Source organism: Marmota monax, unplaced genomic scaffold, assembly GCF_021218885.2.
Source record: "Marmota monax isolate L192 unplaced genomic scaffold, Marmota_monax_Labrador192_F-V1.1 WCK01_AAM20220418_F8-fsc00021, whole genome shotgun sequence".
Lineage (NCBI taxonomy): Eukaryota > Metazoa > Chordata > Mammalia > Rodentia > Sciuridae > Marmota > Marmota monax.
Window position 1 is genome coordinate 24189872 of NW_026695228.1, and position 16742 is coordinate 24206613.

General features: G+C 43.4%; 1 pseudogene; it reads left to right on the plus strand.

The window, feature by feature from the left end:
- Positions 1-2908: 2908 nt before the first annotated feature.
- On the plus strand, positions 2909-3816 carry LOC124087726 (olfactory receptor 7A10-like; annotated as a pseudogene).
- The last annotated feature ends 12926 nt before the right edge of the window (positions 3817-16742 follow it).

Genomic DNA, 16742 nt, shown 5'->3' on the forward strand with positions numbered 1-16742 from the left:
CTTTAACATACTCCTTCTTGAGAATTTCCTTTTCCAGGCATGGTAACACTCACAGGCTATGGGGTTAGGATGTGGACATCTGTGGGGTCATTATTTTGTCTATCACAACAATTACATAGGTTGGCTTTCTCTCTCATGGAGCTGTAAAAATCTTCCTCTGGTTGTAGATAACTGAATAGATTCATCCCCCACCTCCCTCCACAACAGCCCTAGGAATGATATACACATTGAGGAAAAGAAGCATTAACTTTTTATCCAGAAAATAGGAAGTCATCAGTTGGGGAATGAAAGCTTCTGAAATTCAGATGATCTGATCATGTGTTTCTACCATCTTGGGCACTGGACCATGAAGGTCCACTCTGTTGGTGGCCAGATGTCATTTTATCTTCAAATGTCTCCTTAAACAGGGCATCTCCAGGATGTCAGTTGATGGACTCTCTTCCTCTCATTTTGGAAGCCCTCCCTTGGCTCATTTCATAAAAACAAAACATTTGTCCTGTAACCAGTTCTGAATAATTTTCTGAAGCACAGCATTCATAAGGCTCCAGTGAATCAGCCTCACTTCTGAGAAAGTCCAAAATCAGCAAAATGAAATCTCATGTGGACTCTTGATCATGCCCTGATAAATCCATCAGGCAAGAAAATATTGTGATTGAAGTGTGTGTGTGTGTGTGTGCACATGTGCGTGTGCATGCAACATCATACCCCATTAAGGTAGATGATTATTATTTGACAATTGAAAATTTTAAAAATTACGGAGCAGGATAGTTGCTAAGACCCTCCAGTGGTCATCCCCAAGGCACAACAGCTTAACAGCTATAATTTACAAACTCATTGTGTATTTTTGGGGTGTTCCCCATGAATATACAGAAAATAAAATGGTTACTGTAATAAAGGATATTAACTTACCCATCATTGCCACAGTCTTGCTGGGCACAATTTAGGAGCCACTTGTCAAGCAGAAATGAACTTAATTTTAGAACACACGCCACACCACACAAGCTCTTCAGGAATTCCCTCAGAGCCCAACTGCCACCACCGGCTTCCCACAAGCCTCTCAACCCCCCCACTCCTCCTGCTCTTGAGGCCAATTGGCTGGGTCGTGTGGGCGGAACAAAAAAAAGTCCCCCAATGAGCAGCTCCGTGGTTTGAAAGGGCTGGGAAACAGCCCAATGAGCATCAACGCATTGAAGCCAATCAGCTGACAGCTAGAAGTTTGCTGGGGCCCTTTGGGCTGTGGCTCTCAACACATCATCTCACATTCATATTTGTACATGAGCAGCTGAAATCTCTTTATCTAACAAATCTTTTCTTTCCTATTTTAAATGGAAGCTGTGAGTTATTTTTCAATAATCTTATGTCATTTTTAAATTATCATTCCAGACTAATTAGAAAGATCACCAGAACTACATTCTCCTTCCCCATGGAAAATCTGAACCACCATTTTTTAGCCATTAGGACAGGACAAAGACTGTGCTGTGTGTTTCAAGAAATCCATGGTGTTGGCCATGTGAAGGGATTCTTGGAGGACATGATCGACATTCAACTCCTGCAGAACCTGAAATGCTTCCATGCCAGAAAAGGTGATGAGCAAACTCAACATCCAGATGCCTTCTGCATCCCAATTCCTTGGTTTATCTTTAAACAATCTTCTACGGCCCACCCTTCCTATGAGGCCTCTTCCATGCAAAAATTATAGAAGAAAACCAGCCTCCCAAGATGCTCACATCCACAACATTCAAAAGGAATAGAACTCGCCTTAAACTTTTTGACAAAAAAAAATAAAATATAAACAGAAAAAAATATAAAAATAAAATATTGTGGTGCCTACAAGGAAGAGACCTTGCTCTATGTGGGACGTGGGCTTCTGAGGATGTGGATGACTCTCCAGAATGCCATATTCCACTAAAGATCTTCCATAGTCATGTAGTGGACGAATTGCCAAGAAAATTGTTCCCCAGATAATTTCCTGACAGACATGTTAGTAAGTAAGAAGTAAAGAGTAGGAGATAAGCCTGGGAAGACAGAGATGGGCCTGGGTCACTTCCTTGGCAGTGAGTATAAACAGCACCTGCAGATATTTGCTAAGAAACTTATAAAAAGGCTATTTTTAAGTCGGGACCTATATGACTCTGGTCCATGCCTTTCCAAGGAAGGAAAAAGGTTTGATGGACATCTTGATTGGACAAAAGGCTTCATGGACACCTCGTGGACACTGCATGATTATACATTGTGACTTTTTCTATTTCTGCTAATTAATTCAAGTACTGGCTTCTTTGTCTTGTAGTGCTTCTACAGAACAAGCAGTTGTCGTTTGGTATCAGGGTTAACATAGACGTGGAAAATTCCATGGTGCATTTGTTTCCAGGTGATTCCCAATAATTCATATGCATTGAAAATAGCTGAGATTTCAAAATTACAGATGATATTTCTGGGTGATGAATTGGGTGAGTCAATTTCTTCATTGATTGGTCCATTTTACTTTTTAATTAAAAATTAACCAAGCCTATAGAAAATGTGGCTTCCTCATCATTGATGGAAATTATACAGAACCAGCTTTTAACATCTTACCTAAATGGTGGTTATTACCAGGACATTTCAAAGTGAAGCACAAAAGTCATTCCTAAGACACCTGAGATCAGGAAGGCTCTGACCAGGTGCAGGGAGTACACTAGGTCCAGTCAGCTTTGGGGACTAAATTAGGTTTGGTGACTGGGATTTCCAGCTGGTGGTGGCAACAAAAGGGAACTAGTGGCATTAAGGAACCCCAGTGTGACCCACAGCAGAGGAGGGGTCACCAAGCCAATGCCTCCTAGAGCACTGGGTCCACGCCCCAGGCAGCCAGGGTCCTGAGGTGGCTGTGGACTTCCTCTAGCTGCCGCTTCTCCCCTGGGGATGTTTACTTTACATGGAACCAGAAAACCACACGGGGACTCCAGGATTTCTCCTCCAGGGACTTTCTGAGAAGCCAGAGATTCAGTCGGTTCTCTCTGGGATGTTCCTGTCCTTGTACCTGGTGATCATCTTTGGCAACCTGCTCATTATCCTGGCCATCATCTCAGACCCCCACCTGCACACGCCCATGTACTTCCTCCTCTCCAACCTGTCCTTTGTGGACACCTGCTTCACCTCCTCCACCATCCCCAAGATGCTGGTGAACATCCAGACACAGAGTAAGGCCATTACCTACGCAGGCTGCATCACCCAGATGTGCTTCTTCACTGTTTTTGCACTGCTGGACAATGGACTTCTTACTGTGATGGCCTATGACCACTTTTTGGCCATCTGCTGGCCCCTGCACTACACGGTCCTCAAGAGCCCCAAGCTCTGTGCTCAGTTCTTCTCCTGAGCTGGCTCATCAGTGTGCTGGGAGCCCTTCCTGAGAGCGTGAGTGGACTGAGGCTCTCCTTCTGCACAGACGTGGAAATCCCGCACTCTTTCTGTGAATTCCCTGAGGTCCTCAAGCTCGCCTGCTCATACCTTCATCAGTAGTGTCATATTGTACATAGTGACAGGCATCATGGGGTTTTTCCCTCTTGCTGGGATCCTTTTCTCTTATTCTAAAAATGTGGCTTCTGTCCTGAGGATCTACACAGCAGGATGGAAGTACAAGGCCTTTTCCATCTGTGGTTCTCACCTCTCAGTTGTCTCCCTGTTCTATGGAACCTGCCTGGGGGTCTACCTCAACTCCACAGGGACATGCGCCTCCTGGACAGGGGTGTTGGCCTCCACCTGTACACCCTGGTCACCCCCATGGTGACCTTACAGGTTTTCAGCTTCTTCCAGTTTTTGAACAGGGTTAACGAGCAAAACTAGTGTGTCTGCATACATGTTATCATTCCTTTTAAACCCTTAAAAGAATTTAAAAATGCTTGTGGCACTTATGGCCCTAACTCGCCATTTTACAAAGAGAGTTCGACATGGTTTGCCAAAAACCCCTTCCGCCCAATGACTGGGTGTCCATGGCCAGGGCTAGTCTGAATGGCGGGGACTTCTCTAGCAGTCTAACTGGACAGATTTTTGTACCGAGCAATTTGAGAGAAACAGGAGACTGAATCTTGAGACCCCTTTGGAGACATTGATGGGAACGAGTGAATTTGCAGACTTAGAGAGGCAGTTGACCTATGATTTGGAGGTTTATGATCAGAATAATTCACATGCAAACAAGGCCTGGCAGCCAATTTGTTCCCGGCATTAGTCTAATCTAGTTTGACTAAGATAAAACAGGGCTCAGAAGAACCATTCTCCGACTTCGTAGCATGCTTGTACCAAGCAGCTCACAGGTCCATCAGGGACTCAGGTGCCTGTGAGTTGGTTGGTAAGCAGCTAGCACTGGAGAACTCAGGTAAGGCCTGTCAGGACATCCTCCTGCCTCATAGGGAAAAGGGGACCCTCTCAGAATTTGTTTGCCTTTGTGCGGACATTGGCCCAACCCTTTTACACTCACCATGGCTTTAAATCATGTACTGCAGCCCCAACCCCAGGGACACTATTCTCACAGGTGTTGGTAAAGATGGTGCCCCCAGGGCTTCTGTTCCAGGAGCTTAGGTCTGTAATGTACTGAATGGCGGGAACTTTGAATGGCACCCAAACCATTACCTCCATTCCCTTTGAATGGCATGAACTTTGAATGGCCACCTCCAATCCCTGAAGTGGTGTGATCAGACTGCCCCAATTCACGGAGGGGAGCTGAAGTCAGTCACCCCACCAGTGAATTGCCAGGCCTAGCAGCCAAGGATTGACTGGGCCCTGCGTCTTCTGTCCCGACCTATTCAATCACCCAGCAGGAACCCAGGGTGGTTATCCAAGTGAATGGGTGTCCCATAAACTTTTTGGTAGACACTGGGGCCACATTCTAGGTTCTGAGAGAGTTTTGGAGAACTACCTATCCCTCCGAATCTCCAGTTGTTAGGGTAGGAGGTCAAACCATCATCCCACACAGAGCTACTCCCCTCACTTGCTCCATCTCTGAGTTCTCCTTTGCACACCATTTTTAGGTTATGCCTCAATGCCTGGTTCCCTTGCTGGGAAGGGATATATCATCCATCTTGAATGCCTCCAAAACCTTACCCTTATTGTCCTCCCCTACTCATATCTTCGTCATGGCTTTACTCCCCAATGAAGAAGAGACTTTACCTCTTTGTGTCTGGTGTGGAGACCCCAATGCCCACCAGAACACACAATTTCCCCTCCCCTGTAAAATGGTAGATCCAATTGTATGGGACACTGAAACCCCGTTCTTGGCAAATTGCTCTCCTGGGGAAGTGCATCTTAAAGACCCTAACCACTTCCCAAACCAGGCCCAATACCCACCACCAATGGCCAGTCTTAAGGGCCTAAAGCCTATCATTCACAGCTTATTAAGAAAGGGGTTCCTCTATCCCACACACTCTCCATTCAATACCCCATATTTAGGCAGTAAAAAAAGCCTAATGGAACATACCATTTGGTGCAGGACTAAAGGTTAATAAATTCTTCAACCAGATCCATACATCCCCTGGTTCCAAACCCTTCTACTATCCTTTCCTCCATTCTTGCAAACTCCACCTGTTTTTCAGTTACTGGTCTTAAAGATGCCTTCTTTTGGATTCCACTTTCTGTCTCTTCCCAAAACATATTTGCCTTCACCTGGACTGACCCAGAAACTAGACATTCCCGACATAACCTGGACTGACCTGCCCCAGGGGTTTTAAGACAGCCCACCTATTTTTGGACAAGACCTCGCTGGAGATCTTGAGATTTTTTTTCCCTCTATGCCCCAACTCATTCCTCCTACAATATGTTGATGACCTCTGTAGCCCCTCATTAGAAACCTCAAAGTCTGACACAGCCACCCTCCTGAACTTTCTTACTCTCAGAGGATATAGGGTTTCTCCACAAAAGGTGCAGCTCTATTTCTCAGGTTGTTTACTTAGGGTTCCACATTTCCCCAGGTTCCACATTTCTATCACAACCAATAGAAAAGGTAACCCTGCAGCTGAGCGCCATATGTCTTCCACAGTAACAGGCCGTTTACTCTGAGTTGAGGGGCAGGTACTTACAGACTGGTCAGTGTAAAGGACCAGATCCAGTGATTATGTGGGGCAGAGGTCATGCTTGTATTTTTCCAGAAGGTGCTTGTCGTCCTATTTGGGTACCTGAAGGCGCCATCAGGCATGGAGGGACCTATAGAAATTGATGTTACGAGCCATACAAATGATTTGGCTCAGAATACTTCCAAGGCTCCTCACAATAAAATAAATATTTTTTTTTGGTGTTAAGTCTGTCTTTTTTTTTTTTTGGTTGTTCAAAACATTACAAAGCTCTTGACATATCATATTTATACATTTGATTCAAGTGGGTTATGAGCTCCCATTTTTACCCCATGTACAGATTGCAGAATTACATCAGTTACACATCCACATTTTTACATAATGCCATACTAGTGACTGTTGTATTCTGCTACCTTTTCTATCCTCTACTATCCCCCCTCCCCTCCCCTCCCATCTTCTCTCTCTACCCCATCTGCTGTAATTTAATTCTCTCCCTTGTTTTTTTTCCCTTTCCCCTCACTTCCTCTTATATGTAATTTTGTATAACAATGAGGGTCTCCTTCCATTTCCATGCAATTTCCCTTCTCTCTCCCTTTCCCTCCCACCTCTCATCCCTGTTTAATGTTAATCTTTTTCTCATGCTCTTCCTCCCTGCTCCATTCTTAGTTGCTCTCCTTATATCAAAGAAGACATTTGGCATTTGTTTTTTAGGGATTGGCTAGCTTCACTAAGCATAATCTGCTCTAATGCCATCCATTTCCCTGCAAATGCCATGATTTTGTCATTTTTTCATGCTGTGTAATACTTCATTGTGTATAAATGCCACATTTTTTATCCATTCATCTATTGAAGGGCATCTAAGTTGGTTCCACAGTCTAGCTATTGTGAATTGTGCTGCTATGAACAACGATGTGGCAGTATCCCTATAGTACGCTCTTTTAAGGTCTTCAGGGAATAGTCCGAGAAGGGCAATAGCTGGGTCAAATGGTGGTTCCATTCCCAGCTTTCCCAGGAATCTCTATACTGCTTTCCAAATTGGCCGCACCAATTTGCAGTCCCACCAGCAATGTACAAGTGTACCCTTTTCCCCACATCCTCGCCAACACTCGTTGTTGTTTGATTTCATAATGGCTGCCAATCTTACTGGAGTGAAATGGTATCTTAGGGTGGTTTGATTTGCATTTCTCTGACTGCTAGAGATGGTGAGCATAAAATAAATATTGATGAAAGGATTGAGAGTAAGCTAAATGCCTTAGAGGCAACTATCATGAATATAGGTAATGAACTTTCAGCTTTGAAGTTTAAGGAAAGACTTCAATGTCACACTAGCTCTGAGTATGTGTGTGTTATTGCAGCCAAATACAATGCTTCTCAATGGGATTTGGAGAAGGTTAAAAACCATTTTTGGGGTCTTTGGCAAAATAATAATAATAACTTGGATCATCAAGTTCAAAACATACAAAAAGTAAGATTGATTTTCAGATCCTACTAACTTAGCTAATCAAAAATTAAAAGAATTAAATGGCTTTAGCCCTGGGAACATTCTTACACTCTGCATAGTATACCCGTGTATTGTTCTCTAACAGTTAATTCTCTTTTGTATTGTAATTGTAGGGTGGCCAGCCTTCAAATAAGGATTCAGGGACTCCAAAAAGTGACCCCTCACCTCCTTTTTTTTAAGTAAAAAAGGGGAAATATGTGGGAGGCTGTCACAGCATGTGACCAGCATTTTTCTTTCCTGATTGGTGAGGTTCTGTTGGTCACTTCCCGTAATCTGGCCACATCAAAGTGGACATAGACCAAGGCTCCAATCTTGAAAGTCATAAAAACGTCACCAAATGTGTATTCGTGCCTGGGCATGCCTTCCTACATCCCCAGGGATCAAGTTACCTTACCTGTCCTTGTAACCAGGCCCTCTTGATCTTTATTGGATGGAAGTTTCTAAGAGAGTCTCCCAAATAGAGGACCACTCCTGAACCTGCTCGCTGTTTCTCTCACCAGCCTCTTGTGACATTCCTCGCTGTCCATTTGGGGAGCTTGAGGCCAAGGGAACAGGAGCCTTCCCGGGACTTGAATTAAAGGTAAATTGTGTGTCTGTGGTTTATTTGATACCTTAGGAAATTCACTCCAGCGACCCTTAGTTTAGCTGCCCAGGCTGGTCGCGGTGGCAGCTCCATTTTTAAAATTACTCTTCCTTCTTTTAGATCAGAATTTCAGATCACAAGAACTATTTGAGCTCAGGATGTGATAGACATGGACCCCCATGTGGGGAGCCACTCTGAATGCCTTGCACCTTCCATCCTGAAGTGACAGGCTCTGACCCATCACTACATTTCCTGGTGACTTGGGCATCGTCCCAATTCAGGAAGTTGAGGGCCTGCCTTCAGATGTAGGTGTTACCCCTTGGGTTCAATTACACTCACCTGTCCCTTGTAACCCTACCCCTTCTGGCCTTCTGGGATAGAATATTCTAAGAACAAGGGTCCCCCCAATACAATCCCACTTCTGAACGTGCTCACTCTCTCTCGTTTGTGACTTTCTCTTGCTCTCCCATTGGGAAGCCTGAGGCCAAGAGTGGAGAAAATGTGGGTGTGATGACTAATTGTAAAATTTGTAACCAGTTCTCTGTGGTGCAGAATTGGACAGGAAAACAGTTTATATTCCTGGTGACATCAAAAATTTACTAATTATTGGATGGCATTGTAGCTCAGTGATAAAGCACTTGCCTAGCATGCATGAGGCACTGGTTCAAGCCCTGAACCACATAAAAAAACTAAATATACAAAATAAAGGTATTGTATCCAACTGGAACTAAAAATATCTTTTCTTAAAAAAAGGTATAAATGATATTTCATGATTTGAACCAGGAATAGTGAGAAGCAACAGAGAAATAATTTGATGTGCCAACAAACATCAGTTTTGTACATTTTCCCAAGAGTGCAACATCCTAAAATAGCATTAAAGAGTATGAAAACCCTTACTGTGCCAACTTGGAGCCATCATGAGTGGTTCAGAGATGATGTCCATGAGTCTAACACAGCACAGGGTGGTGGACCAAGGCTCTGAGCTTCCTGCCTGGGTCCTGGGAGGACATCCCCTCAAACACCACTCCCTGTCTCCCAGGAGCAGCTCAATGCTGGCTCATCTTTCTGTGCCAGGAAACCCTTGTGACATCACAGTGACCTGGGCCAATGAGGAACAAGGTGATGGTCACAATGGCTGCTATCTGTGGAGCATCTGATCTGGGAAGGTCATTTCCTGTGATCTTTTACCTACAGCTTAGTTCACAGGGAAACTGCATGAAGAAGGGGAAACAATCCAGTTTGTAAATAAGGAGCCAAGGTCAGTAAATTGGACTTCGTGTCGTGAGGAAAACATTCAGGATGCAAGTGTAAAATTGTTTAGGCACAAGCTGAGCTCAACAGGGCCCACATCTGACCACCTAAATTCAGAACTGAGGTAGTGGACATGTTCATGGTGGAGAAGGCATCAAAACACCTGTATCTAACTCTGACGCTGGACCACAGCCTCAGTGCAAAATAATGGAACCAGCATGTGACCCCGAAGTCCCACCACTGGAAATGATCATCCAAAGGAAATGAAGGTGACATCTCAGAGACTACTGGAACCCCATATCACTGCAGAATTCCGCAGAGTGGGTAGATATGGAATCCACTTAAGTGTCTATCCATGGATGGATGGATACAGAGAACGTCATATGTATACTCAGGGCAGTATGATTCAAGCATAAAAATGGAAGAACTTCTGTCAATTGTGACAACAAAGATAAAAAATGGAAGGCCCCGGCAAAGTGAAAGTGAGTCAGGAAGACAAATGCTGCATGATCTCACTCACATGTGGGATCATAAAATGTTAATTCATAGACATAAAAAGAGCGAAATGGTGGTCACCAGGGACTGATGTGGTTTGTGCGGTTGTGGGGAGAGATGTTGGTCAAAGGATCTGAGGTTCAGCCAGACAGGAGGAAGAGTTCAGGAGACCTACAACCTGGTGACCATAGTTAGCAACAGAATCTTTAACAGTGGAGAGTGGATATCGAGTGTCTCACCACAGAAATAATAACCACAGGAAGTGATGCGCATGATGATTAGCTGGAGCAGTCACTCCACAGTGCATGTGTTCTTGAAAACATTCTGTTATAGGCCATTATCACAATTTTTCTGTGTAGTATCAAAAAACAAGAGAGTCCACCAGCCAGGACTGGCAGACTCAATGCCAACTGGGAGCTCTTACAAAACCACAACCTCTGGCCACACCAACCTGCCACATCACAACCTGCATTTCAACCAGATCCCCAAGTGATTCATATTCTCACTGAAGTTGGAAAGATTCTGGTCTGGAAATGTGTTTCTCAAACTCTCCACTCTCAACCTGCTAGGCACAGTGCCAAATCCAAGTTGTAACAACCCCAACTTCCTCAGCCATTGCCACCCATCTCCAGGAGCCCTCATCCTGCCTGGTGGAAGACCAGTGCCCTGGAGCAGGAGAATTGGGAGGGCCAGGAGGAAAGCTCATGACACTCAGTTCATCATTGGAGGCAGGCCCTGCAGGAAACATTCATCAAGAACAGAAGCTGACAACATGGACCCAGCCAGCCCAGAGCTGAGAGAGCTGAGTGCTGACTCACTCATCTGCCACTGGTTAACATGTTAAAAGAGAAGCGACTCTCAGACTCTGCAGTGCTTAGATCATTGCTGACAAGTATATAATGGGATCAGAGTCCCATTGGATAAGACTGGGAAAGTGTATCAAGTATTTTCCTTAAAATGAGAACATATCCAGGGAGCTCCCCAGTAGCAGATTGGGCAAAATGAGTCTCAGGGGTGGTGGGTTGTGCAGTGAGGTGAGGGCATTTCTTCTTTAATTTCAGCCTGGAGTGTATTCAAACCATTTCCATATTCATCACAAAGGGGAGACTAATGGGCTGCTTACAAAAACTGCCTTGCCACTCTCCTTCAGGTGACACACTTCTCTCAGCATCCTCTCATGCTGGGTGGTCATGAAATAAGTTTTATATGATGGGTTAAAGTAGCAAATTGAAGGGCTTTATTTGCAATTCTTTCCTACTGTACAGGCTGCACACAATTTTTAGATTTTTAGCCTTTTTCTCTCTTTGGGATTGCAAATTCTTTGCTTTTATGGGAACAGGCATCTTTGTATTCTGAGTTCAAAGATAGAATTGGAAGTTATTTCACTAAGGTCCAGTTTGCCTTGTAGTTCTTTATTTATGTTTGGCAGTTTGAGGGGGAACTTGTGAGCATATGAATTTTATGTGGCCAAACCTATGAGTGGGTCCCCTTGCTGACCCCCGTCCATTGCTTTTTATATTTAAAGTTCTGCATGATCCATGCTGATCAAGTTCCTCTTATACCATTTTGCATCTTATTTCTCATCTGTTTTTCTGAACTATTGCCTTTTGGCCTTTGGGTTTGTTCTGTTTTCATGAGCAGCAATCACCCTCTTCCCTTTTGTAGAACATACTCTATTGCATTCAAGTGAACATCTCCCATGTCCTTCTCATGAGCACATGTTTCATACACAGGAGTTTCATTACATCTGCAGATGTCCTCTCGGCACAGTTGGAATAGGCACCTGGCCTCATGGGCTTCCTGCTGGGAATAGGTGGGAAGATGCAGGTTACACTCCTGGACCACGTCCATGGTGGGATCTCATGAAGGGAGTGGTGGTGACGCTCTAACCTTGGTTTTTACTCACTCCATCACTCCTTCTGCTATGTCCAATGTCTTAACACATTTGTACACACTTATGTTTCTACAGGATGAAATTGTACCTTTGGACACCACTTCTTTCACTTCTCCTAAAAAAGTATGTTTTTATAATTTTATATCCAGGTCTTTTTCAATCTCAAATTACTCATGATGATGGAATTAAATGATTGTTGTTTTGTTCTATTGATCGAAATTTTATTTTAGATTTTCAATTGATTTTGTTTAAAGAAATTATTTTGAAACCATGTGTTGATCTGTGTAGAAACACTAAATTTATTTAATTTTTCTCTCTATAAATTCCACCTTTGAAAACACAAAATGAACAAAACAGGGAGAGTCTCTTCTTGTTTGGACATTCCATTATAATGGAAAATGTAGGATACACAAAAATAAATGCATGTATGGTATGATGTCCCCAGGGATAAATCCTCTATAGAAAGATGACAGAATGTCAAAAGAGATGCAGGATTTTATGAAGATCAGACTAGATCAGGGGCACTTCAGCTCATACATTCCAAATTGAGAATGATCCTTTTAACATACCGTCAAACTCATTTTGTAATTCTTTTGTTGCAGATTCTATGCTTTGGTGTTCATCAAGGATATTGATTGGGCTGTAATGTTTCTTCTCCTGTATGGTGCTTGTCTGCCAAAATGAGACCTTGATAATACAGACTCCAAACTAACAGGGAGAAATGAGGAGGGATCCACTCTGGTCTCCTTTGACATCAGAATAATGCGTGATTATGCATCCATGGGATACCTCAAGTTGTCAGACTCATAGATACACAGAATAGAATAGTGGTGTCAGAGCCTGGAGTAGGGGATATGTGGGCTTTGTGTCCATGGGTGTAAAGTTAAAGTTGTACATGGGATTAATTTCCAGACACCTGCTGTGCAGCATACAACCAGCACAATGATTGTAATGGTATAATATCATGTAGGTGAAAATTCACTGTTGGGGTAGACCTTAGGGTAAGAGGTCTTGTCAAAGAAAAATCCACAAAACAAGAAACACAAGGGATCTGGGGTCATCATGGAGGAAATGGGCACATCTATGACACTGAAGTTGTAAAGGGACAGCCAGGGTCACATGTGTCTGAATTTATCCTCTCATCCACAAAAGGTTTGTGCAGTTCCTCAGGAGTCAGCCATGTCAGTAAACGTGCCTCCAGCAACAGTCACAACAGGGCAGGAGAACAAGGGCCCCTCCTGAGGATCTCAGTTTCTCTGCAGCAGCCAGGAGGCAGCTCCCTCCTCAGCATTCATGGACGGGGCATCTCCTGCACCAACCAGCTCACGCTTGCTGCCCCCAGGGCTCCTTTGAAACTTGGATGTGCCAGCCAGCACCATCCTCAGGACCCTGCACTTCTCGCCCCTCCTACCAGACCCAGGCCTATGCAAACCACCTGAGGGCGCCATCCTCTCCTGCAGGCCTCTGATAAAGGGTCACCTTTCACCTCTCCTTCTGGACCCCCATAGGAACAGCACCTCCATCTCCTTCCCTTCTGACCTGTCTGAGTTTGATTGTGCTTGATCACAGAGCTCAAAGCCTCAGAGGAAAAATAATTACAATATTTGGGTCTGACAGAGAGAAATTGTTAGACCAAGGGTGAAATGGATATTCTTATATGGTAGATATTAGAGCCAATTTATGCAGACACTTTATTCAGCAACTTGGTACCAGTTATGATAATTTAAGTGGTGCATACCTAAGGCCCAGCAAGCATGCTTCTTTTAATCAACATCTCATTAAAAAATCCCCATAGTTTCTCAGGACCATTCACTCAAAGGAACTCTGGCCTTGGGGTTGGCCCTTTTGCACATCACTGGGGTCCAGCAGGAGGATCACAACTTTGAGTGCTGCCTGGGCAAACTAGCAAAATCTGTCTCGATCTGGGGATAAGATGGCGGCAGATGGAGTGTGACACCCCCGTGTACCGCGTCACTGCACAGGTGTTTAGCAAGTTTAGAATGGCCGGAAGCTATCTAGTTAGGAATGTCCAGCAAAATTGGGGTGCCCTGAAACCTAGAGGAAGAATTTCAACACCCGAGGATCAGTGATCATGGCTCAAGTGCGAGTGAACCGTGCACTTGGCCCGCCCCAATGCTGGAGCCTGTGCACCAATGTGCCAGCAACGCAGAGAAACGGTGCTATGGTTTATGTGGGGTCCTGCCAACTGTGCCCTAACAGTGCTCCAGGCTGAGTTCTGATATTGAAACAGGGGAGAGAAACGGTCCAGATCTGCCCTCCACACTGGACACCCCACCGAGGAAGCCAGCAGCCACCATATTGGGGAGCTGTCGTCACCATCGCCATCTTCCGACAGATCACACCCCATTGCAGCAAGTTCAGTGATAGAACAGGTTGTGACACTCAGCCCCTCTCCCATACATCGGGGAAATCGCATAAAATCTCTCGCCGGCTTTCCGTGGGCGTGAATATCAGAGGCTGGGGAAAGTTAAAGACACCTGACCTCCAACTCCTCCTCCCACCAGAGGCGAAAAGGAAACCTGTCTCACCAGCTCTCCAGAGAGTGGCTATCAGAGGGAATAGGGGGCCGGTTCCCAATTCCCACGCTCCACATCCAGGAAACTGCAGGCCCAGGGTGTAGCTTGAACTGTGGAGAGGTACCACACTGGGGAAAGCCTGGCTGGCAGGAGAAGTGAGGAGACTAGAAGCCAGGAACAACCCTAAGTTAACAGGATTGGAGAGACACCAGGTGGGGGAGGGGGAAGCCACCTCTTATGGATTGTTTCCTACAGCCCGAGGGCAAAGTCTTGGTCCAGAAAGCACAGTTCCACCTAGTGGAAGCGAAGAAAATAGAAGCCTAACAGTGCATTTTTTAATTGTAATTTTTATTTTACTTTATTTTACTATTATTTTTAATCATTTTTTCCTTTTTCTTTTCTATTTTTTTCTCTTTCTTTCTTATCTCCCTCTCTCTTTCCTGGTTTTCTGTCTTACCTTTTCCCTATCTTTCCTCCCAAGCATGACCACTCCAATTACGTGTGATTTACTAAATGCAAATAGATGAATGTTACGAGATGGTCTATAGTCTGCCTAAGCCCTTAACTATCCCCAAGTACTCCTGTCTATTCTCTTGGTAATATCTGCCTGCATTTGAGCACTCCCCCAGAGAAGCTAATATATACTAACCTCCATACCATCAAATCTCCCGACCTTAACATAAAATCCTAAGTTCAAACCTCAGTTCTCTATATGCCATCCAAATCTGTAGGCCTTAATGAAACTAATGAATTTACTTTAAATCATAATTAAATCCAACATCTCTAAACATTGTCTCCCAACACAAAGGAGAGATATTGGAGCTATACAAAACCAAAACAAATTTATAGAAGAAAATAATAACACAGCAGTCAAACAGAGCTGGAAAGAAACATGGGCACCATGAAAAAAGGAAGAAAAGATACACAAACAATGCAGGCCAGCTTAAATTTATAGGAGATGCTAGATGCATCAGAAAAAAAGTCAAATAAAGAACTCAAGGCCTACCTGACTCAGATGGAATGGAATCTTAAAGAGATCATTAGACAGCAAATGCAAGCAATGAAAGAACACTTCAACAATGAATTACACAAACAAATTCAAAAAGCAAATGAACAACTCTACAGGGATATAGAGGTTATAAAAAACAAACAAAAATCATAGAAATGAAGGAAAGTATAAACCAAATTAAAAAATCAAATGAAAGTATCACCAGTAGAGTAGAACAAGGAGAAGTCAGAACATCAGACAATGAAGACAAAATGTATCATCTCAAAAAGATTCTAGTCAACTCAGGAAGATTGGTAAGAAATCATGAGCAAAATATACAAGAGGTATGGGATATCAAAAAAAAAACCCAAATTTAAAAGTCATTGGGATAGAGGAAGGTATAGAGGTCCAAACCAAAGGAATGAGGAATCTGTTAAATGAAATAATTTTAGAAAACTTTCCAGACAGGAAAAATGAATCGGATTTACAAATCCTAGAGGCCTACAGGACACCAAACATACAGAATCATGATAGATGAACTCGAAGACACGTTGTTATGAAGATATCCAACATGCAGAATGAATAGAGAATATAAAAGCTACAAGAGAAAGGAGGCAGATTACATTCAGGGGTAAACCAATTAGGTTAATGGCGGATTTCTCATCACAGACACTGAAAGCGAGAAGATCCTGGAACAACGTATTTCAAACGCTGAAAGAAAATGGGTGCCAACCAAGAATTTTGTATCCAGCAAAACTAAGCTTCATGTTTGACAATGAAATAAAAATCTTCCATGATAAACATAAGTTAAAGGAATTCGCAGCCAGAAAACCAGCACTGCAAAGCATTATGGGCAAAACACTACACAAAGAGGAAATGAAAAACAACAACAAAAAACAACAGTGGGAAGTACCTCAGTAAAGTGATGGGGGATGAAAAACTAATCGAAGAGGAAAAACAAACCAAATTTTAAAATAATTAAATAAATAAATAAACATGACTGGAAGTACAACCATATATCAATAGTAACCTTAAATGTTAATGGCTTAAACTCACCAATTAAACCATATAGACTACAACCTGGATTAAAAAAGCAGATCCAACAATATTCTGCCTTCATGAGGAACATCTGATAGGAAAAAATACACACAGGCTGAAGGTGAAAGGCTGGGAAAAATCATACCACGCACATGCACCTTGGATGCAAGCAGGGGTGGCTATACTCATATCAAATAAAATCGACTTCAAGCCTAAGTTAATCAAAAGGGACAAAGAAGGACACTATATACTGTTCAAGGGAACCATTCACCAACAAGACATAACAATTATCAATTTATATGCCCCAAACAATGGTGCTGCTATGTTCATAAAACAAACTCTCATCAAGTTCAAGGGACAAATTGACCACAACACAATACTTACGGGTGACTTCAATACACCTCTCTCACCACTGGACAGATC